The sequence below is a fragment of the Chlamydotis macqueenii genome, chromosome 3 (assembly GCF_036417535.1).
Source record: "Chlamydotis macqueenii isolate bChlMac1 chromosome 3, bChlMac1.mat, whole genome shotgun sequence".
NCBI classification, from domain to species: Eukaryota; Metazoa; Chordata; class Aves; order Otidiformes; family Otididae; genus Chlamydotis; species Chlamydotis macqueenii.
The window spans coordinates 848,042-872,392 of NC_141558.1; the positions used below are offsets into that span (position 1 = coordinate 848,042).

At 49.8% G+C, this 24,351-nt stretch overlaps 1 protein-coding gene across 2 annotated transcripts in view; it reads left to right on the forward strand.

Moving 5' to 3' along the window:
• RAB10 (RAB10, member RAS oncogene family) overlaps positions 1–24,351 on the forward strand; it is a 45,386-nt gene that overhangs the window by 802 nt on the left and 20,233 nt on the right. The window lies entirely within an intron of this gene.

The window sequence follows — 24,351 nt, forward strand, 5'->3', positions numbered from 1 at the left end:
CTCTCCGCGGTCGAGCGCAGCAGGTTTCCCCGCTGTCGCTGACCCAGAGCGACCCTTTCTTTCCCCTCCCTCGGGGGCTGCGTGGGCTGCTTGTCCCCCGCAGGCTCTGCCAGCTCCGGCGGGAGCCCGCCTGGCTCCTTCCGCCAGCGCCAAATCCCTCGCCCCTCGCAGGCAGGAGGGAGGTGGGCTTGCCATCCCCGCACGGTGTCTCCGGCGCTATTGATGTGGTTTAGCAGAAATGATTACACGTGTGGGTGGGGTCTGTTTTCTCACCCAACAAAGCTGTCCTTCCTTCGTCTGAGCGAGCCGCGGGGCTTCTGGCAAAGCTGCCTTTAACCCTTCCTCGGCGCGCAGCTCCTTCGACATGATGAAGGAGAGCTATGTGTTTTCCTGGGCTTTCCTTTCTCCGTTTAATCCGTGCTGTGAGGCAGGCCTTGCACCTAACATCCTTTCTCCCTAGGTTTGTCCTAGTGTTTTCTTTTTCTTCTCCTGAGCACCGTCTTGTTTTGCAGATGAAGAGTTGAGGTCAGCAGCTTCTGGTCGCCTTGGTGGCTGATTCTGGCAAATTAGGAGAATTCATGCCTCCACTCTTTCTTGCAGTACCCGCTGGTGTTACATGGGCGGATACCTACATCTGGAAAAAAAAAATCTTCTTTGGAGGGTTTCAGTTGGATCTGGCTTTTTGTGCTTCATATAAATCCTTTAAATGATTGGTCACGCTGTTCACCGAGGGCAGGAGAACATCGCGTATTGGTGTAAATCTTAGTGCTGGGTGCAAGTACGCTCTTGTGTACTTCCTCATCAGTGTCGAAACATCACCCTAAAAATTGCAGCTGAAGCTACAAGACATGAAAAGATGCTCTTAAGCAACCCGTGGGTAATTTGAAGTGAAAAGAAAATGTATGTGGGACAGCTAAGTGTCATGCCACAGTTGCTGCCTAAAAGGTCTTTTGACCTCAGCTGGGTGATTTGAGGATGGATGCGTGTGACAGTTGCTTTATCTTGTGTCCTGATGCCACATACCTTGACTATTGAAGGCTGTATTTATTTTGCTGCCGTGACCGTAGTGTAATTCTGCGCTGCTTGGCAAATTCTCGCCTGGATCACATGGCGTTTGTTGTTTTCTGAGTTTGCTGGGAAGGTTTATTTCAATTCTCAACGTTAAAAATAGTCAGCGCCTTAGTTAAGAAGTCAGTGGATACGTGGTGGCTCTTGCTCCAGGAAACTTGTGCTTTTAGCGATCAGTGACTTTTAATAAGCAGTAATTTAGTAATTAGTATTAGTTCTTGGTCTAACCGCAGGTTTTGAGCATTCAAGCAGGGTATCACCAGGTTTAGTAGCAAGTGTGCATGTGTAGAGTCTGGAAGTGTTTCTGAACATTCAGGCCGATTTAGACCAGTAGGTATTTATTTCTGGAGTGCGTAAATGGTTAGGAGGGCACGTAGACTGGAAGGCGAACAGGCTTTATTTCCGAAATTCTGAGCTAAGTGCCTAGGTGTGGTGCCTGTGAACACCGCTTGATGAGCGGTTGGTGTGTCAGAGTGTGTCAGGCTTGCGTCTTCAGGGTGGGATTTAGCCAGACCTTGGGGATACAATGGGTTTGGTTTGTTTGGTGCCGAATTCTAGGTGCTTAACCACCCAAAGATGGTGTAAATGCATTGTTTCCTGAGTTCTTCTGTAAGTGATTGGTTAATGAGGAAACCTGGTGGGAAAATGTCCCGTGCAAGCAGTGTCGGTTGAAGGGGAAAACTCTACGTTGGCGCCTTTAAAAAGCAGCCCATCCGTGAAGGAAAAGTCTTGAACTGCGTTAAGCCACCTGTCCGCTTAGTTGTTCTCTGCGTTATTGCAACAAAATGATTGAGTCATCTGTCTGAAAATAGGTGATCTCAAGTTACTGCCGGTGAGTACAGTTTTTAGACTTGCTCAGGTTTTCCTCTGCTGCGGTGGTGGAAGGTAACAGGGAGCTCGAGAAGGTGCTTTGCCGGGGGTTCCCGCTGCGGTAAATCCCCCTGCGGCGGCTGCACAGCCTGGGCTGGTTTTGCAGCCGGAAGAGGAGAGTTTCAGGAGAAACCTCACATGGAGTCTTTGACCTGTAGCAACAAGGAAATACTATTTCCACAGCATTTGTGTACACAGTAGGTGACATTGAAGGTGACCGGCCTATTGGCTGAATCTCTCATTATATTATAAAAAAATAATGACACTTGGTAGCTTGTTAGCTCTGATTCATGCTTTTGTGTTTACACTGCTCCACCAAGAACCTGAGGTAGCTGAGCACGTGAAATGTACCGTGGTAGTGGTGGCTGTAAGCAGGGACTGGTGCGGCCTTCCTGGCCTTGACGGGAAAAGGTAGGTCTCAAAGAACGTTGGAACTAGCCGGTCTTTGTAAAAGACGAGTGAGGGAAGTGCTTTCATGCTGTAACCCAAAGGCTAGCCTGCGTATCTGAGTGAAGATACAGTAATACTGCATTTCTGCCTCACATTAGGGACTTACATTCGCTTACTTTCACCTTTACGCGTTTTAAGGACTGATTCAGCGTGGTCCATGGTGGCAGTTTGGATATAACTTACTGTTCCTGTAATTCGGTGTACTCTCTTTAACATTTGACTTTGAATCGCTTCAATCTAATATTTCCTGCTCAAGCAGCAGTTAAGCTTTTGGATGTGATGAGGAGCCCGTGTGAATGATTTCATTACCCTGTCTGGAGGTACTATAAATAATCCAGATGGCTCTTCTGCAAGAATCCCTAAGTCATCGTAACCTCCCTGGAGAGAGCAGGGGCCTTGTCCTCAAATGCTGCCTTGCTGTTTTCAGGTAGAAGGGGAATACATTGTGGAAGACTTAGTCTATCGCAAGCTGGTTTTATTCTTAATAGCTCTTCAGTAATCCTCCGGTGCAGAAATCATTGTTACGGCACCTTTTATTGAGAAATTGTGCAGTTGGGTCAGACCTGTTGGTGGTAGGTGTTGCTCTGGGCACTGGTGTTGCTCCCTGCTGCTCCAAAGCACTGGGTCCTGGAGGCTGCTCTTAAATGGACTGCCGCCTGGCTTTCCCTCTCCCCAGACGCTACTAATTTTAGTAGTTTCTCTGCTGCCGCTCGTGTTACCAGCAGATTTTCTTCATTTTTAATGTTAAAAATGTTAGTATAAGTATCTTCCAGTCAATGTATACCTGAGAACGTAAATTGTCTTTAGCAGTTTTTTAATTGGCATTCAACGTGGCAAGTTGATGACGGCTTGAAGCGAACCGTCGAATGCTGATCGGGCGGGCTCGCTCTGTGAAGCGCTGGGCTCCGCTGCCTGGGCGTGAGCAGGTAGGGAGGGCTGTGCTTGCAGGGATGCCCGTCTGAAAATCTGAACGTCAAAACTGAACTCAGGCATATAATTGCTATTGTTTGACTAAGTAAGATGCAAATTAAGATGAGTCACAAGAAATGTTTTCCCATGAAGTATGGCTACCTCTAGTAATGCGCTGAAGAGAACAAAGCGAGTGTGATCACTGCGAGATTCCCTCTAAATGCTGCTGAGGTAGGTAGAGCTTTCACGGGTCTCAGCCCATCCCAGAGACGCAGTCGTGTTCCGTATTTCTGGTCTTTGCTCACGCTGACGGCAGCTTGCTTGTAGAGAGGGAGGAAGAGCAGTATGGCTTTGAGGTTTGATCACCCCGTGTTTTATTCCGAACACAGGAAGGTCTTGATGCCAGAGCTGTGCTGGGAGTGCGCAAACTGTATTGTTTTAAGTGCAAAGGTGTACGAAAACTGCTTTCTGATGAAATCTTCTTTTCTCAGGTACTTTGAAAGTTTCTTGTGTTTCCGCTTGCTTTGGAATCATTGCATATTGGTACATTTAGGCAGTGATTTTCTTTTTTTAATAGTAAATATAACAAGTTTCTTCATACATCTTATGAGGATTTGTTTGCCTATGGTTGCGATACATCAATATTGAGAAGGAAGGAGTCCCAGACAGAGAATGGGGAAAAACTTGGTAGACTGTGGGAAAACAAACTAGGTGCAAATTATGTAGGAGCAGCAAACAACTTTGAGTTTTGTTCGTATTGTGCCCAGGCTGTGGGTTCAGTCCTTATCTGACTCCTGGCACGGAGTACGTAAATTAGGGAAAAAAAAAACCAAAACCGACAAAACAAACCATTCCCCCAACAAAAACACCACCCCGACTCCTGTTCAGTTATTTCCATGACATGGGGTCCAAAAGTCATCAAGCAGCAAGAGATGCAAAAATAATTTCTACATATAGGTAACTGAGCTGTAAAACTTGTTGTCATGGGAAATCTTGGAGGGGAAAATATAAATGGGCTCAGAATGACAGTAGAAAATGGAAGTGGATCCATTGGTGGCTGTTGGACTTGACGCTCTGGATGCGGTGTCAAGCTTGGGAATCCCCTCAGCTCCTGGCCGCTGGCAGCGGAGCGGGTGTTCTTGGGCCTGGGGAGAGTGGTTCTCCTCAGCTCGGTCTCTGGGGTGCCCAGGAGAGGGGTTACAGAGCGAACTGGACTTGCTGTGGTGGGGAGGGTGTTTGGGTTTTGGTAATCTAGGGCAGAAGTTTTTGCTCGTGCATGCCTCGCGGCGCTGATGAGAAGCGTGTGGATAGCTGTATGGTGAAGAGCTGAGGAGCTGAGCTGGCTGGAAATGATGTGTGTTGGTTTTTTGGGGTTTTTTTGGTTGTTTTTTTTTTTAAACATAGCTATTTTTCAGCTGAACTGGATCAGTTCTCTGATCTGGCTTCTTATGTTACAGTATAAATCTGTACTGGCAGAGTGCGTAGGGCATCTGGGGACATGAGAACGCTGGAATGGGTGGCACTCGTACTGAAAATGCGCTTTTAGGGTTGCAGTTCCATGATACAAGGCACTTGGCAGCAGTGCCAGTGCCCAGTGTTCCCTCCTCCCTGCCCCCAGTGTGAAACAAACCCTAAACTGGGCTCGCTCCTCTCCCTGCGCTGCCGCTGCCTCGGGGCAAAACCAGTTGGTGAAGGTCGGGAAGGCAGCTGAGCTCCTTCCCCAGGCGCATACCTGCGTGCTGGCGGCACCGGCGCCGGCCGCGTAGCCCTGCTATTCCTTTTTCTGGTTGTCCTTGCGCTGACGTGCTATTTCTGTTCAGCTGAAACTAATAGGCAGCTGTTAGCTAAACGCGCTGAGCGTGGTCAGAAGACGTGGCGACAAATGGGAAGGAGCCTGCGGAGGCTGGCTGCTCCAGTCAAGCCAGCGCTGTGTCCAGGAGGAGGCTGAGCTGTCGCTTCAGCAGTAAGTGGCGAAGATAAAGAGTGGATGAAGCCACTGACGTTTGCGGGGGTGAAGCGTGTTTCCCATTCGGAGCGCGGGCCTGTAGCTTCCTGAGACAGCCTGTCTGAATAATTCCTGGTCTGCTCTTGAATTTTGCAAGACTGAACAAAATGCCTGTTTATCTTGGTAGGAAACTTGCTCAGGAGCTGCTAAGCAGGGATGCAGCCTTCGTTTGGAAACCAAGGACTCTTTTTTAGTGCCTTGTGGAGTGATAAGCACAACTAAGGGGTGCAGAGAAGTGATTTCCTCTTGACTTCTTGATTTACCTCCTGAGGAAGAAAATCTATTACTCCTCGTTCTTTATCTTGAGAAAATGCTTAATCTTTTCTACCCTTAAAGTTAATATTGATATTTAATTAGAGAATTGCTTGAGAGTCTGTTGATAAGTGCTTCATCAGGAGATAGGAAAAAAACCATAACCCTGACTCGAAGGGGTGTGTTTAGGCGGTGCTAGGCAGACGTCGCTGCCTGTAGTCCGGCAGTGCTGAGCGTGTGGGGTTTTGTCTCAGCAGGCCGTGCTCGCTGTACCCGCTCCTGGCAGCCCGCGGGAGCAGGGCGTGGGCCGCTTCCACCGTTCGGGTGGCAACAGCTCGCTCCTGGCCTCCTCCTTTCGGGAGCCACGGAAGGGCGACGTGCTCTTGCTTGTTAGTGGCGTCCTGGAGGGAAGAGCTGGAGGATCTCGGGAGGGATGGCGACTGGGAGCGGGCTGCTCCTGCCAGGAAAACTCATCCCACCTGGGGTTGAGAAATGCCCGGGAAAGACATCGGATGAGAGCCGGTCGCGTGGATTCTCCTGGCAGCGGCAGCCAGCGCCTGATTTGCTGTGTGACCTTCTGATGACATGTGGAGAAGGGTTTCAGGCAGCGCTGATTTTGTGTAACCCTTGCGAGGGGGTAAGGTACTTCAGAAACGCTTTGTGAAAAACGAGCCTGTCAAATTCCCCGTGCTGCGGGAATTCCCTGTCTGGCCCCAGGGAAACAGGAAGGGGACCAGAGCTGCTGCTGCGAGTCTTTAATGTTTAGTGTTTCGGTACAACTTAACTGTGTGGGTTTTTCTTTTCTGCGTGGGTTTAACTAGAAGTCTTGTGTGGGTTTAACTAGAAGTCTCTGCATGTTTTTGTTCTTTTCTGGAGCTAAAACAACTCGAGGCTTTCTTTCCCCCTGGGACCATGACTGTTCTATACTGCAGAACCTGGAGAAATACCCGTTTGTGTCTTGCACTTCCAAAATCTGACTTAACGCTCCCTGAAAGAGGGCTGCTCGCTTGACTGCCGTTAAGTATGGAATACCTGCGCTGACATCCGTACCTGTACAGCTTTTTCCTCAAGGATGCTTTCCAAACTGGTGTTTTTCCATATTCAGTGGGAATTCAGCTGGTGATTAGCTCTACAGATACTGGATATGCTGAAGCAGTTGTTGGGTTTTGGGGAGTGCTGGGAACAGTCTCCCCCCGATAACGTGGGTCTGGTGTGGCATGCTCCTTTGTGTTCTGGGACTTCCTTTAGTGCCGCGGTCTGGGAGGGCTGCGATCGACGTCGTCTCAGGGGGAGGCTGTCTTGGCCCAAAGTCTGAGCTTCAGAACCCTTCAAAGGTGTGGTTATGAGGAAGGGTAGTAGTGTGGTAACCTCAGATGTTTACCTGGTGTAGGTCAGGCCAAGGTACCACTTACCTTCGATTTACGAGGCCGTTGGAAGGTTTGTTAAAGCTGATCTTGTCAACTTGTGTCATCCTGTGGCTTCCGAGATCACTCTTGTGTCTGTTCCATGGCAGCCTTCGCTGAACAGTGCGCGCCTGGTCCTGAAATAAGAGTTACTCTGCCCTCTGGGATGGTCAGAGGGACCAGAATTTTGGTCTTCTAAAGATGATTGTACGTTTCACTTCAGATGTTCAGTTATTAACTTCAGACAGCTGGGCATATGAGTTAACCTGTTGATGTCCCACCTGTTGCTGTGCCCAGCCTCATCCCCCCTGCCCAGCCTCATCCCCCCTGCCCAGCCTCATCCCCCCTGCCCAGCCTCATCCCCCCTGCCCAGCCTCATCCCCCCTGCCCAGCCTCATCCCCCCTGCCCTTCTAACCGTAGGCGTGTTACCTCTCCATCCTCACCACCACCCCTCACTGGCAGCTCGCTTCCCTGTAGGGTAGCTGACTTGATTGCACTTCTTAAACTATTTTACCACTGCATAGCTACAGCAAATGTCTGAACTTTTGTAATTAAAAACAGTTGAAAATGTTGGTAGCAGCATCTAGACGTCTCCAGTTCTTGGGTTGCAATCTTAATGTCACACCTTCCAAGGCTTGCTACAGGATGCATCCTATCCTCTTCCCTTCCTGAGATGGGAAAATTCATTCAAATTCAGATGCTCAAATATTCCTCTAGATAACTAGCTCATTAAAAGCGGGTCTGTCAGCATGGGCTAACTGTCTAGGCTCCTTCTGTAACTGGGGCGAAGGAAAAAGAAAAGACTCCATCCATCTGAACGTGGCAGTCCGTACGCCTGTCGCTTTTGCGGAAGCTTAGATGTGTAGCTTAAATATAGTTGTCTAATTGTTGGGTAAACGAATCCCACCAACGCTTCTGTTGCGTTCAGCGTGCTGTGAAATGCTTTCATCTCAACCTGGGTTTTTGATCTTTCCAGTAAACAACAAAATGATTTTTTTCCAGCTACCCAAGTTTCTGGCAAAAACAAAGATCCTACTGGCTAGTTCTTTGGATTTTGTACTTAACGTTGGTATGTCTGGGACAGCAGGGACCAGAAACGTGAGTTCTCTGGAAAACCTGGTGTTTCTCATTCCTACTTCAGCGAGCAGGGCTAGCGAGCAGAAGTGCTGATGGTTTGCGTGGAAGGAGGCTCCGAGCCTGCACCGCTGGCGTCTGCTCAGTCGTGGTGACCGTGTGTCCCAGCGTGCTCCAGACCCTGACCTGGCTGGAGAGCCCGGGAGATGCGGCTGCCCGGGTTCAGGTCCTGGGCTTTCGCTGCGGCCGCTGCCTGGGGCTGCTGCTGAGGGCAAGAAGCGGTGGACACGAGTCGCAACAGGGAAAACTCCACCCGGGTGTTAGGAAAAAATTGTGATGGAGGTGGTCCGTGGCTGGAAATGCAGAGGGATGATGGGATTGCCGTCTTTGGGGTAATGAAAACGTTTCTAAAGAGATGGCAGGCACCCCGAGTTAGCGTGGCCCTGCTGTGGGGTGTCAGAAGCGCACGCTGCACACTCCACGGCTGCCTTGGTCTCGCTCCTGCTCCTGGGTGCCAGGACAGGCCCTGGTTGGGGATCTGAATTCCCAGTGTGTGTCGGAGCTGCTGCGGGATGGGATCCAATCGAAAGCACTGCAGCCTGGAGAGATTCCTGCTGGAATTCTCCTTTTGATCTTCAGAGTGTTAGATAATGGCCACCAGCTTTGTGAGCAGCTTCTAACAAAGTGGTTTCTGAAGAGGCAGAAGCAACAACTGATAAAGAAGGCGTGTGATGTCTTGCTCAGAGCAAGCTCAGGTGCTCATCTAGCTTTTGCAGGAGCGTCCGCACCGCCGCCAAGCTCCGAGCAGGCGCCGCTTTGGTGAGAGCTGCCGTCGGCACTGTGGTTTCTCACCCTGTAACTTAGGGTGCTGTTGACCCAGCTCTCGGTAAAACTCTTCTTTACCTCAGAGCTGCGTAAGTTGTGATGTAATTTTCTAACACAGTCCCTTTCGGCATCAGAGATGCTTTGTGGCAGATGTGGGATGCAGGGAGCTAGAGCAGGTCCTTTGCTGAGGCGGGATGGCTGTGTGACCCCGCTGGCTCCCGCCAGTGCGAAGGAAAATGGGTTTATTCCATGAGAACTGGAACGGAGTCTCTGGTTGCCTTGCAAGCGAGCGCCTGTTCTCGTTGTCTCGAGGCGCAGTGCCTTTTCACTGCAGTTGAGAGCTTGAGGCTTTTTTCTTCTGGCAGATGAGGCGCAGCTAACCTTGTTGCGGTGTCTATAGCAAACCAAAGAATCCAAACAAGTCTTGCAGCCTCCAGTGCTGCTTGGGGAGAGGCGAGTGCTTTTGGGTAGCAATACCTTTTGATTCTGGGTGTGCTGTGTGACATTGCTCTGGTTTTTCCCACCCTTTCGAAGGTGCATGATTCCTGTTTCTCAGGCTCTTTCTGTGAGTTCAATTTGAGTGTCACAGTAGATAGCTGAAAAGGGTGATAAATCAGTGATAAATATGATGCTTCTGGGCAACATTGTAGCAATAGGCCTTTTTTTTTTTTTCTATTACTTCAAACTTTTCTCCTGCTAATTAACTAGACAATACTGCCATTCATTTTCTCACTCACTCACAGAGGAGGGGTGGAAACATCTGGTGTATAATATTTGATCTCCAAGAGTAGGGAGCTGGAGGAGCTTTCATGGTCATGCTGTGGTGGCTGTGCTTGAGGTGTGGAAACTGTCGTACAGATTCCCAGAACTTGGTGTAAACCGAAGATAAGCACCTGCTGCTGTGCTTTGACTCTGTGAGGTCTCTGGTTCTTGACAGAATCATGGAATCACAGAGGGGTTTGGGTGGGGAGGGAGCGTTCAAGGCCACCCAGCCCAAGCCCCCTGCCAGGAGCAGGGACATCTCCAACCGGATCAGGTTGCTCAGAGCCCCGGCCAACCTGGCCTGGAATGTTTCCAGGGATGGGGCATCCACCGCCTCTCTGGGCACCCTGGGACAGTGCTCCACCACCCTCAGTGTGAAAAATTTCTTCCTTATGTCCAGTCTAAACCTCCCCTCTTCCAGTTTAAAACCCTTACCCCTTGTCCTGTCCCAGCAGGCCCTGCTGAAGAGTCTCTCCCCACCTTTCCTGCAGCCCCCTTTGGGCACTGGGAGCCGCTCTCAGCTCTCCCCGGAGCCTCCTCTTCTCCAGGCCGAGCAGCCCCAGCTCTCTCAGCCTGGCCTCACAGCAGAGCTGCTCCAGCCCTCTCAGCATCTGCGTGGCCTCCTCTGGACCTTCTCTAACTAGTCCATATTCTTTTGATGTTGGGGGCTCCAGAACTGCTCCCCCCTGGCTGGGGGTGCAGCCCAGGGTGCCGTTGGTTTCTGGGCTGTGAGCGCACATCACCGGCTCGTGTTGAGCTTCTCACCCACCAGCACCCCCAAGTCCCTCTCCTCAGAGCTGCTCCCCATCCATTCTCCCCCAAGCCTGGATCTGTGCCTGGGGTTGCCCCGACCACGTGCAGGACCTTGCCCTTGGCCTGGTTGCACTTTATGAGGTTGGCACGGCCCCACCTCTCCAGCCTGGCCAGGTCCCTCTGGATGGCATCCCTCCGTTCCAGCGTGTCGACGGCACCACACAGCTCGGTGTCGTCAGCGAACTTGCTGAGGGTGCTCTCCATCCACTGTCCATGTCGCCGACAAAGATGTTGAACAGGGCCGGGCCCAGCACGGACCCCTGAGGGACGCCGCTCGTGACCGGTCTCCACATGGACATCGAGCCGTTGACCACCACTCTCTGAGTGCGGCCATCCAGCCAAGTCCTTACCCACCGAGTGGTCCGTCCATCAAACCCACATCTCTCTAGTTTAGAGAGAAGGATGTCGTGCGGGACAGTGTCAAAAGCTTTGCACAAGTCCAGGTAGATGATGTCCGTTGCTCGTCCCTTGTCCACCGATGCCGTCACCCCGTCATAGAAGGCCACCACATTGGTCAGGCACGATCTGCCCTTGGTGAAGCTGTGTTGATGCTGATGGGTTAATAAATCAAAGCTTTTTGTGAAACTTGGGTATTGGAGTATAGGTACGATCTGATACTCGGGAACTGAAAACATCCTAACCCGCTTCAGTTAAACAGACATTGAATTGTCCTCGTGTAGTGCAAGCTGCAGCCTCAAAGCTGAGCCTCCGTATTTGACGGCAGAGACAATGCCGTCTGTGGAGGCTGTGTAGGAGATGATAGGTGTGTCCTTAACCAGCCGTTCCGATTGAAAATTTTACACAGAAGGGGCCGGGTCACAGCTCGTCTCCAACCCCCTCGTAAAGGGAAGGATGCTGAGATAGCAGCAGCACTGCAGTGCTCGGTGCTTTGGTACTGGCGGTGCGTATCCAGCGCCAACGGTGGCGAAACATGCTGCTGGGCAAGTCTGGGAAGCTTGGCTTAGGATACTTCCATAAATAACGGTAATATTTTGTGTTTGCAATGAAAGAAATCAGGTTTGCCAGCAATAAGTAGTTGCTTAGAAGCACACGCGTGCTTTTCGGTGAGTTGGAAAAGGCAGCTGGTAAACTTTGGCCAGAGAGAACATTGAGAAGTCCAGGCGTGGTGACTACCTGGCCCTCACAAAGCCGCGTTGGCTTTGACAGCCTTCAGACGTACTGTGAAGCGCGTGGGGCGTTACCGGCTTTCGTTTCCCAAATATCGACAGTGACTGCATCACGCAAGCGAGTGTCAAAATCCTTTGTTGAAACAACTGGAGAATCTCTGACTCCTCAGTTGTGCCGTTACAAGTTTGAAACCCTTGTGTGGTGCCGGTGGGGGTGTCTCGGTGTTTTCGGTGCCTTTCATCTGCTGGCATGGCCGAAGCTGGTCCGATACAGGTCAGCGGGCTCGCCAAGTGCGCGTCCAGCGGGTTGTCTGCTCTGGGAACCAAAGTGATGGGCTCTCCTTCCTTTCTTCGGTACTTCCAGCAGTGAGGAGTTGTAATTACTGACCTGAGCTTCTGCACTGCAGGAAGTCGTCCTTACGGCAGCTGGGAAGGCAGAGAGCTTCTGGGCTGCTCTTGAGCTTCCGACTATCCATGAAGGGTTGGCTGGCTGAATCTCCGCAATGACCTCCGCGGCACAGCACCTGCCTAAGCTAATGCTTTTCTGAATGAATCTCCGGCCCTTCGCGTACGTGTTACCTGTCTTGTCAATCTGCTGAGCGGGAGTTAGCCGGGCTGTTAACTGGAATTTTATTTTAATGTAATTTGAGGACAAAATTACTGTTACAGTAAGTAGTGACAATTTTTCTGTTTCCTAAATAGAAGCAGTGAAAGCAGATTCATGTACTGTATTTATTTTCTAGGTGACAAATACAGCGTAAGTAGGCTAAGACATGCAGGAAAATGGATTTAATTGGCTGTCATTGAACTCGGATGTACTTAGCATGCATCCTTGATGGTTCAGAGTAGAATTCCAATTAGCCGTGAATTTGTGTGTGGACTGTCAGCTTTCTGGAGCCCAGACCTTTCCTCTCGTGATCTGAGGTGTGCGACCTAAAGGGCTTGGCTGACAGAGGGGTTCACAGGGAGGTGCGGCTGCTGCCTGTGATGCCCTCTCTGAAAATACGTGCTGGTACGCGTGGCTGGCAGAACTCCGAGAAGTTTATTGAGCATGTTACAAAACGAAAGGTGTAATGGCAGAGAGTTAAATCAGCCCTCCAGTCTGGAATGAGCTGACACTGAGCAGAGATTCTTGCTGCATGGGAACAACTCTGAAGTAAGTACTGTTTCTTGGTAGAGCTTCACTTCCTTCCCCCCCTTACTACCTGACGAATAAAAACCTTATTGTCTCTTTTGTCCCTTGGTATGCATAAAACATCACTAAAATAGTTCCTTTGTTCATTTTCTTTTGTGTTGTTTGTGGGAGCCTTGTGTAAGGTTTAGCGGCAGGAATAACAAAATGGTAAAGTTTCTGTTTTCTGGAAGAAGTAACTGCTTGTGTTGAAGCTGTGCGTGGTCTCACGGACCTAAGTGGCAGCGTAGGTGGTGTCAACAGGAAGCTTCAGTTTTCCTTCTGAGCGGAGATTTTTTTAAATGTAAATTTGAGCTGCGCTTTCACGTGACTTCTGAAACTCGCTCTCTGGAAGGAACTGTTAAGCGGAGCGAGATCCTGTGCGACCTCGCCAGTTGATCTGCCGGCTTTCTGTGGCCACCTCAGATCTTTCTGTGCTGCGTGCTATTTTGGGGAGTGCCTGGCACGTACACTTAGACTGCAGTAGAGAAAAGTTGCATTAATGCTTACAAATTAGATAAAGGCAGCTGGGGAGGAGCGGATGAGAAGGCTTCCTAACTGGTTCTGGCCTGAGAAAGGGCTTCTGTCCTTGTCGTACGTGACAGGTTACTTGCCCCAGAGTGGGACTCTCTGAACCTTCGTTGTTGTCTGGGATCTCAGTTTTAGCGCACGTGGTGCGAACGGCAGGTGGGCTCACTGCACCCGGAATTCACGGCAGCTGTGCTTTGAACACGTCTGAATTGGTGCGTAAGTTAAGCGTGCTGGATTCTTAACTCTGGGAAATATCGGTCACTTTGCCGGAGGGAGAAACCCGCGGTGTTCGTTTGTGCTGCCTCAGCCCTCTCCCATTGAAACTGCCAGTGGTGCATTTGTTGCCCAGAAGTGCGGCTTGGATTGCTGAGGCATGAATGCCTGTGCCGCTGTCGCTCCTGCTGAACGTGGAGGAGCAGGCGGTGCCTCTCAAGGCAAGGTTACTAGAAGCACGGTTCTTTGGGGCTCTTGGAGATTTAGCTTCAGTTGGTTAAGGCACCTTTCCCTACAGACCTCCAGTCAGGCACCCCTAGTTAATGTTTTTAAGCTCGTGTGTCTTAGCTCCTCCCTTGGAGGAGTCATTATCTTGACTTTACAGCAAAGTTGTATTTTCTAATAATATTTGAAAAGAAACTTCATTACTAGCTTTTTAGTTTACAGATCAGTGTTTAAATGCAGAGGGACCTGGCCAGGCTGGAGAGGTGGGCCCGTGCCAACCTCATGGAGTTCAACAGGCCGGGGACAAGGTCCTGCACGTGGGTCAGGGCAACCCCAGGCACAGATCCAGGCTCGGGGGAGAATGGATGGGGAGCAGCCCTGAGGAGAAGGACTTGGGGGTGCTGGTGGACGAGAAGCTCAGCATGAGCCGGTGATGTGCGCTCACAGCCCAGAACCCAACGGCACCCTGGGCTGCATCCCCAGCCAGGGGGGAGCAGTTCTGGAGCCCCCAACATCAAAAGAATATGGACTAGTTAGAGAAGGTCCAGAGGAGGCCACGCAGATGCTGAGAGGGCTGGAGCAGCTCTGCTGTGAGGCCAGGCTGAGAGAGCTGGGGCTGCTCAGCCTGGAGAAGAGGAGGCTCCGGGGAGAGCTGAGAGCGGCTCCCAGTGCCCAAAGGGGGCTGCAGGAAAGGTGGGGAGAGACTCTTCGGCAGGGCCTGCTGCGACAGGACGAGGGGGAATGGTTTTAGAATAGAGGGGGGGAGATTTAGATTGGAAATTAGGAAAAAATTTTTTACGCTGAGTTATAGAGCACTGTCCCAGGGTGCCCAGAGAGGCGGTGGATGCCCCATCCCTGGAAACATTCCGGGAAACGTGCTCAGGGCTCTGAGCAACCTGATGTGGTTGGAGATGCCACTGCTCCTGGCAGGGGGGTTGGGCTGGGTGGTCTTTGAAGGTCCCTTCCAACCCACACTGTTCTATGATTCTCATTTGGATTTGCTGTTTTAATTCCAGGTGTGGGGATGAACAGCCCTTCGTGTTGTTATTGATCTATTAAGCGTCTGAGCAATGCCACTTGAGGAGAGGCAGCTTGAAGGAATTCTTGACATTTCGATACTGTTCCTTTCCTTACAGCCTTGTTCCTTCTGAGACCTGAATGTGTGGACGTAATCTGTACTAAAAAAAATAAATTTACTGCTTGTGTTCCAGCTAATAGAAAGATTTATGTCTGCAAGTATCCAGTGCATAGAGGCAGAGTAATGGCCTCCTCTCTATTGGAGGGAGTGAAGTGGAACAGAAGAGATGTCAGGATTTGTTTCTGAGGATGGTTAATTTTTTCAGTATAGGTAAGAACAACAGTGGAGGCTGGAGGGTCGCAGCTGCTATGTAGGTGCAGCAGCCTGGTGTACAGAGAGCAGACGATTCGCAACACCTCCGTCTCCCTGATTATTTGATTTTAGTTTTGTTTTTAACACTGCCCCCAAGTGCTCTTAAAGCATTTCTGGTAGCAATATTGACTTCTGTGATGATTTACTCCGGAATTAACATGTAGGTGCTAACTTGTGATTTTAATAGAAATCTCTGAAGAGTGATCGTTGAGGAGGTTTCAAGTGAGACTGGCAAGGAGAGACAGTTTCTGGTGCGCTGGAAGGCTGTGGTCTTGACCTAGATTTATCATGCATCCTTGCAACGAACTGATGCGCAAAGGAAGCTTGCACGCTTACAACTTGTCTGCCGCTTTGAAGGGAAACGGGAGCGCTTCAAAAAGCCTTTCAGGTTGGGAAAGTGCCCTTCACTCTTGTAGTTCTGCATCTTGTAAGTCTGAACATTGTTGTTCGTCTCTGAAGTGGCTGGTGGCTGCGGGTGGCGTACGAGGCGGACTGCTCGGAAAGCTCTGGAGGGGCGATTGCGGTGGGGAAGCGTCGGTGCTGCGCGAGCATCCCCCGTTTCTGCAGGCAGTGAAGATGCGGACGGATTCACGGGATGGGGCCGTTCCCAGACAGGAGGTCAGGCTGGATAAAAATGGCCTCCTATTGTTCTGGGGGATTAAGCCGGAGATTTGGGGGATATAAGCCAGAGTACTGGATTTGTCACCAAAATGAATATTCAGCCGAGTCCCCCGTATCAGTTAATCAGCGTTGATTTGCATAAATCAAACACGCCTGCAACGCCGAGTCTCCTTGCGGTTGCTTGCTTGTTCCCGATGTGTGACAGCGTTTGAAAGCACAGCAAATACAGGCATCTAGGATGGGAGAATGTAGGTCACACTGAGAGGCTGCCGGCTCGCAGGATTGTCATCTGCTTCGTTGAGAATAGATTAATTGGTGGGAGACGATCTGGCAGCAGTGCTACGGCTAGTGTCCCACGTTCTCCCGTAACGTTACCAACTCCGGAGTTTATCCGTATTGATGCGGTGTTAGTGGAACTGGGCCTGTGGAGACATTTCTGTAAAGATCCTGTAGGATCGGACTGAAAAACTGGAGATCGGGCAAAGAGCCGTGGGGATGCTTTGGAGGGGCTGTTAGGATTTGAAGAGGAAAGACACTTTTTTAAAGAACCTGTAGTTTAATCTCTTGCGTTAAAAGCTAAAGGTAAGTTGATTGTTTGGATCTTGAGAATCTGCTGCGTTCCCAAAAACAGAAGGTGTAAGTGAGTGCGTGGTTTCTTAGGATACACCCCATCACACTGTCAAGTGTCACTGGTTAAGAATCTTTAGCTTGTCTTTATGGAGAGACACGTGTGCTCGTAATGACTTCTCTCAGTACCTGCTCTACAAAAATACCGCTGTTCAGGATGCTGCAGGTACCGTGCATCCTGGCAGTCGAAGCCACAGCTGTGCCCCCGGTATTTCTCTGCCTGTTACTGTGAATGTTGCTAAGAAAAGCAGTTCTGTGCCGCTGCTGCTGCTATCCAGGTGACGTGGATTGGGGCTGGTGGCCTCCAGGTAAAGGAGTGAGCCTTTACCCAGGCAGCAGAACGCCAGGGTACTAAAACAAAGCGTGCGGTGGGTGGTTTGGTGAGTGGGTGACTGGCAGAGCACTTGAGGAAGGCGCTCTGGGAAAGGAGCGGCCTCTGGGTGATAGACTCAGCCTGAGGGTGGGAGGGTGACACCAGTGGCTGGGTATGTAGGAAAGGGGAGTGGGGGAGAAAATGTGCCACTGCTCGCATCATCGTTTGTGGCTGGTGGAATCAAAGGAATTCAATCCGTGTCTCTGCTACCGTTGTCCTCCCGTGCCTAGCTCCGTCAAAACCAGGCTCTCAGCCAGGACGCTTACCTTTGTGGGTGTTTCCTCTCGGCCAGTTGTGGAACTTTCTTAAGCTACTGGAATTAACCAAGTGCGCGTTTCTGAAGGGTTCTTGTAAGGTACGTGTTACTTTATTTGGATGCAGCTTCTGGTGCTCTGTGGATGCTGAATCGCCATGACTTGGAACCTTGCAGAGCAGGAAGAGTGAGTTCGTCTTGCTGCTCCAGTTCGCACATGCTGCAGTAGGAAAATGTTAGCGCAGAGAAGGTGAAACACTGCAGCACATGAATTCACTGAATCTCTGATTTACCACTGTGTACATCCACAGCCTGCTCGTATCTTGAGTGCTTCGTTACACTCCTGGTCACTGAATGGCAAACCCGATGGAGGTAAGGGTCTAGAAGAGGACAGCAAGGACAGCCAGGAGGCCATTTCAGTGTCACCGGCCCTGTGATTCCTGGTACCCTCCGTGTCGGTCCTGGGGGGCTGCCGCAGGTTCTCCCCGCAGCCTTCTCCAGGCGGTGGCTCTGGGAGTCCTGCACGGCCTCGCTTGGCTTTGCGGAGCCCCTTTGCGCCGACCGCTGGGGCTCTGCTCCCCGCTCCTGGCAGTGGGCTGCTGTCTGAGCAGAACAGGTTACGTGGGTGCTCCCTGGCCTGCAGGCGAGTAGGAGCCCTGAGCCATTCCAGCTGTGGGGACTGCACGGGCACTCGCTCTTGTAAGTTTTTTGGGGTTTTTTTTTTGTTTTATTTTGGAGTTTTTTGTTTTTGTTTTTGTAAGCATTTATTTTGGGTCTGAGCAGTATGGTGGTAGCCTTCAGCTAAAACGAATGGCAGTCTGCAGCGTGGTCTGAGTGTTGCCTGCCCTCTGTGTGCAGTGGGTACCCTGCGTTATTTATAACTTACTTTGTTTTGCAGCAGTCTGTGTGGAGTTCTCTTGGGCTGATAGCAGCAATCAGATCGCCCAGCTCCGCATACTCAGCTGGTGAGAGATACCTGTGTGCCGCCGCTGTTCACCGTCTGCGTTTAGCTCTGTTAGTTGATTACACTGCTGAAGTTAAACTTCTGGAAAGCCACTTAAAGCTTCTTGCTGGGCTAGGACAGATAATTTTGGTTTTGCAGAAGCACAGAAATTACCTTGAGGGCAGAACGATGATCCACTCGCTGACTGATGGTTGCTACCTGCTATGCTTTCTTTTTTGTCATTCTTCTCCCACCTGCTCCCCTCTGCTGACCAGAGCAGGCATATTGTTATATGCTGAAACATGTTGTTAATTTTTGAAAAAATTTCTGATGATATCAACACAATCTCTAAGCTCAGCATGAGCCAGCAATGTGCGCTGGCAGCCCAGAAAGTCAACCACATCCTGGGCTGCATCAAAAGAAGCAGCTTCCTTCCAGTACCTAGAGGGGGCTGATAAGAGATGGGGAGAAACTCTTCAGCAGGGCCTGTTGTGGTGGGACAAGGGGTGATGGCTTTAAAATAGATGGAAGCAGATTCAGACTGGGCATAGGGAAGACATTTTTTACACTGAAGGTGGTGGAGCATGGTCCCAGGGTGCCCAGAGAGGCGGTGGATGCCCCATCCCTGGAAACATCCCAGGGCAGGTTGGCCGGGGCTCTGAGCAACCTGATCCGGTTGGAGATGTCCCTGCTCCTGGCAGGGGGGTTGGGCTGGGTGGCCTTGAACGCTCCCTTCCCACCCAGACCCTTCTGTGATTCTATCTATTAATTATTAAATTCATTCTTAGTTTTCTTTAATATAGGTGCCTGGTTTTTGCTTTGTCTTACAGCAGTGCTCGCTTGTCGTGGATCATGTCCCTTCAGTTCTGGGAGTTGCCCGCAGTAGTTGGTGCGCTTGCAGGTTTTAGTGTGAGCTCAAGAAGAATTAGACAAAAAGGAGAAGTCTTGCTGGGGAGTGTAGCTCGCTCCACGCGTCAGTCTCGAGCTGTTGTCTTAGCTGCTTTTATTAAAATGGTAAAAGGGACTTGAGACACGTAAGTAACTTGCTCTGGTTTTTGTAAGGGGAGGAACTGGCGCTGGGGTTGCAGTTGTAACTGTCCTAACCAGGGCTTGTGTGTCTGTGTAGAGCTCTGCTTCTCGCCACGCAGCTCCTTCCTTTCACCCCGCTTTTCCCCACCTGCAGGTGGAGAACGCGGCACGGGCAAGCACAGGGCTGAAACCTGGCGTTCCTGGCTCCAAAACGAGCCACCTAAGGACAGTCCAGACCTGAGGCCTCTGCAGGCCGTGCTGGGTGTCTGAGCTGACTTGCATCCTGCGTTGTGGCGGGTGATCCCTGACCAACTCCAGCTCATCAGGAGAGCTACGAGAGAGGTCCGTGGGGCTGGGACACCAAGGGGGTCCTGAGGATCTGTGTGATATTGGTAGAACTTGCGTTCAGCCGTCTTGGTTTTCACCTTTCCAAAGTAAGAGGGGAGCTGTTTGTTTTACATAGAGGTTAATGTTAAACAATATTTTTTTCTGTTTCTTCAAGTAATTCCTTGCCACGCCAAAGTGTAGAAGAGGTACATATGTGTATGTGGGAGGCTGGAGGTATGTCTGTGTTGTATGTACGTATGCAAACGCACACAAAAGAAAATCAGCAGGTAAGCGTGCACCTGGAGTGAGCTTCCTCCTGGAAGAGGAAGACTAGCTGTCTTTTTTACTTAGGTACTATCTTGTTTGCTCACGAGATTAAATGCGCTTGAAAGCTGGAAAGCAGGGCAGATTTCATACTGAGAGACCAAGAGGTGTGAAGCTGCTGTGGTAACTCTTTGTACGTCCTCCTACAGAGGCATGAGCAAAATGAGTGTTGCCCCTGAGGTCTGGACTAAGAGTGCTGTGTGCTTGCATCTCGGCAGCCTCTAAAGCATCAAGAGGCTTCTCATTCTGATTCCATGGCTCGTTTTCGGTGCTGGTCACACTGCCTTTCCCTCTTCTGCAGTAGCGGACCATCCCACGTGTGATGAGGGCTGGAGGCAAGGAGGAGTTCAAACACGATGCAATCCCTCGCTCCTGATGAGTAAATGTCTTGTTAGGGAATGCAGTTGTGACCCAAAGTATCAATTCCATACCTCGATCTGCAGTTTCTCAGTACTGCTTAAAAGAAGCCAAGTAGTCCAGGTTTTCGTGTTTCCTCATTGTCTCTCTCCGATAATCTCGTTCAGACTTGCTTCAGTGAGCAAGAGTTTGAGACTGTCTGCTGTCTTTTATTGTTTTATTGCAGTTTTCTCCAGGGAAAGAAGACTTCACAAAGAATTAATAGTCACAGAGATCCATCTGTTAGAGCATTTAATGCAAGATGTAAGATCCTCCACAAGCAATAGTGGAGGATAATATGGGTTGCAGCTCCTTTAGAGAGCAGTTACTAGGAGTTTTCTCTCCTCTGTAGCAGAATGCTGTGCTTTTTGCCAAAGCTAGCAAATCTGTATTTCAGAAAGAATTGCCATAACTTTAGAGGCTTGTCCCAGCTAGCCTAAAGCTTCCTCTTGTTCTTTACCACGTCAGCTGAATTTTTCTCACTCAGATAAAAATTACGCTTTCACTTAAGCTTTTGCCAGAGGATGAGTCTGTGAATAGCTCGACTTTCTCTTCCAGAACAGTCTGGCTCGTGGTTAGTTTGCAGACTTGCAGTGTTCCTGAATACTCTGTCAGAACCACAGAAGGGTTTGGGTGGGAAGAGCCTGTTCAAGCCCACCCAGCCCAACCCCCTGCCAGGAGCAGGGACATCTCCAACCACATCAGGTTGCTCAGAGCCCCGGCCAACCTGGCCTGGGATGTTTCCAGGGATGGGGCATCCACCGCCTCTCTGGGCACCCTGGGCCGGTGCCTCACCACCTTCAGTGTAAAAGATATCTTACTTATTTCTGGTCTGGATCTCCCCTCCTTTAGTTTAAAACCATGACCCCTCGTCCTGTCACAACAGACCCTACTAAATGTCTGTCCTCATCTTTCTTAGAGGCTCCCTTTAAGTACTGACAGGCTGCAATAAGGTGTTTCCTTCGGAGGAATGAGAACGGAGGTTGTTACCGGATCATCTAATCTGTAAATATCTCCGCTGTAAATGAACTGCTTTTAAGAAGTCACTGCAGTATCAAAACAAAGTTCAGTACAAGTTTTGCTAAGAAGCAAGTTTGATTTTTTTGTGGTTTGTTTTTTTTTTATTAAGATGTGGAGTTAAGGTTCTTTAAGACAGGCTTGTGTATGTTTGTGTAATCCGTGTGTACCCGCACAGGTCTCTGTAGAGCTGGAATCAAGTGGTGCCAGCGTGCCAAGGCACAGAATGCTCACTTGGCCTGGAGTTTGCTGTTGCTCCTCCGAAATCAACTCTTCTGTCTGCATCTTGTGCTTCAAACACCTTTCATACCAGATGCAAAACATTGTCTCGGCAAAGTCCCAGTCTTCCCAACGCCTGGAAACCCAACGTTGAGACTTGCTTCTGCGCTGAAGTTGTGAAGAAGGGAGGAAGTGGTAGAAATCGAATGGATACAAAGCCTCTGAAAAGTAGTGCTGGCACTTAAAATGTTGAGTGTGGTTGGGAATGTTGTATATTCGTACTGTGCAGGTATGAATACCTCGTAGAATAAATATTTTGAAAGACCTAAGTAGTAACTGAGATCACCGAGAGCTTAATAAACACCAGAACTCTTGTCTCTTGCCTGATACGCTTGTGTGGGGCTTGCTTTGGAAGGAGAAGGTGTGTTCACATCCAAAGCCTTCTTACAAAGTGTTTGATCTTAACTGCCTCACTGATGACAAGTGTTAATGTCTGCTTATTCTTAGCAGAGTAACGTTCTGAAGCATTAAAGCTTGTGTGCAAGACTTAGGTGGACTTGGGAGAGTTTGTAATTTTGGACTCTGTATGTTTGGAAAGCGTATCACTGGGAGGGCTTGGAGGAATCACGTGTTCACTGGTGTTATGCTCTAGAGGTTAATAAACTTTCTGAAGCAATATCTGGCTCAGGAGTTTGTTTCAGAAGTCATCTTGTGCAGCTTAAGAAAGACTTAAATCTGTCTTGAGAGTCGTGGGATCTCGGGATCAGATCGTTCTGTGTGTGTCGTAGTTCAGCCCCGATCGGGACCAGACTACGCAGTCTCTCTCTCGCTCCCCCCATCCTCCGAGAGAACGGGGAGATTTGACAAACAAAAGAAAACCAGGAAAAAACCAAACATGTGGATTGAGATTGAACAAAAAGTAAATTTAACAGCAATGACAGAAGAAAACAAGACAGTGATGGAACACAAATACAGTATAATAGCTCACAACAGATCTCCACATCCAGTCTCTTCCAAGTAGCAGGGGGCCTCCCTTCAGCACCCTCCTCACTGATACACTGAGCACCATGGCAGATGGGATGGAATAGCCCTTTGGCTAATTTGGGTAAATTAACCCCAGCTGTTAGCTAATTAGTTAACTATCCCAGCCATAGGGGCTGCCAGCTTCAGTTCTCCACCCGGCTCAGGTGAATATTAACTCTATCCTAGCCAGAACCAGGACAGTGCGGAAGGACTAGACAAAGCTCTGCAAAGCTCTCTGCCCCAAAGTGAATTTTGTAATTCTAAAAGCTTCCAGGCTTAGCTATCGCTGTGTTTTCCTGCTGTTGGTGAGTTTTCTTTTATTGTGCTTTTGCTATTTAAATAAAAGCATTTTAGGGTTGTTTCTTGGACCCTGCTGTAAGCTGTAAACATACCTGAAGGATACGGTACCGGTTTTCCGTGTGCTTCCGTGGCGGCGGTGGTGTGCTGGCTGTAGGTACGTTACTGCTTGTGCTCTGTGTACGAACGTGCCGTGAGCCACGAAGCTGTGTCGCTTCTTACTTTGTGAATTTGGAAGCTGTTCATTCGAAGGGGGATAGCAGATAGTGACTGGCCAGGCAGAAAGAAATCTTTCTTTACTTGACACTGGAATTCCTGAAAAATCAGGCAGTAAGGTAAGGTTTACATACCTCTGTAGCTGTTAGAGCTACATGAGCCTCGACTATGAATTTGTACACTTTTCCTTTTCTTTCCCGAGTTGAAAATACGCCGTGCTGTTAAAGTACGTTCACAAATGAAACACCGAACGCACGTATTTCTGTGCCGACTGCGGGTGATGCTTTGCCGTGCAGGTCGGGTGTCGGGCTCCTGGCGCTGCAGCGTTGCCCCTCTCTTGCCCTACATTCCGCTCCTTGCCGCCCGGCTGAATGGTGTCTTTGTTTGGGAAGAATGCAAACAGGATTCGTGCTGCCTGAAAAGGGCTAGCTCATCACTTGCAGCTCTGGAATGGACTGGAAAATAACTTCCTCCCTCCCTCTTGTGCTGGCGGCATTCTGTCTTTCACTTTCAAGAACGGTGGGTTTGTGATGTAGCAAGAGGAGCGATCTTGACAAAACGCTGGCGGGGGCCTGAGAAGGTGGAAAGTGATACACAACTGTTTGGATGCAGCGGTTACGGATGTAAAACACGCTGTTCTGCTGACGCAGGTCTCGGGTCTTCGTTACGTCTTTCGTCTGAGAGCGGTGGAAACGGAAAACCGTTGAGCAGATAGTTCTGTGTTCAGCAAGACATTTGGGTATTTCAGCTTACACGACTAAAACCGGAGTGCTTTGTCAGGAGTCGCTGACAGTAACCACTGCTGGGGCAGGGATGGGAGAGCTGGATTTCAGCGGCCTGACCTTCCGGCTCCCGAAACCCCTCTGGGCCTGCGTGTTCACAGCGGCTTTCAGTACTTGTGTAAGCGCAGACCGTGGTGCACGAGCCGTGAGATCCACTGATTTACTTCTTAAACCTTGGTGCTTGAAGAGCAGTATCCTAAAGAATCCGTAAAAATCTTCTGTCTGTCTTTAAAGCCGTGGGTTCAGTTTTGGGCAGACCTGGGCCCATACGTTGCTGTAAGCAGCGGGTACAAGACGTGAAGTCGGAAGGGAACCCAGAAGTGAGGCAGAAACCTGGGATCATCTTGCCTGTAAGAGACTTTGTTGTTAAACTCTGTGAGCTATCCTGAAGCGCAACAAACATTTCCATACTTTCCAATAAAAATTTGGAATTATATTAGGTGTTTGATAGGCCAGCGGTATACTTCCAGGTTTGCGAATTCCAGTTTGCCCCGTGGAAGTCGATGAACATCTGATCGATACTTCATGAGGGAGTAATTTTGTGCTCATCTCTAATTCATTACTTCTGTCATCATCCTCCTGTGATAGTAATATGCCCGTTCTGCGTGCCATTCGATTTTTATACGCGTTACCCTCTTAAACTCTTTCCTGAACTTCATGTTACTGGAAGCTGCCCGTACCGGTAATCTGTCCTCTCCGAAACCTTTGTCTTTCTGCTGACCCAGTGTCGCTGATGACTTCTTTGGACAGACCCAGAAGTGGATGGGCGTTATCGCAGTGCAGAAGTCTCGTTTTTCCGGTCAGTTAAAACTGCT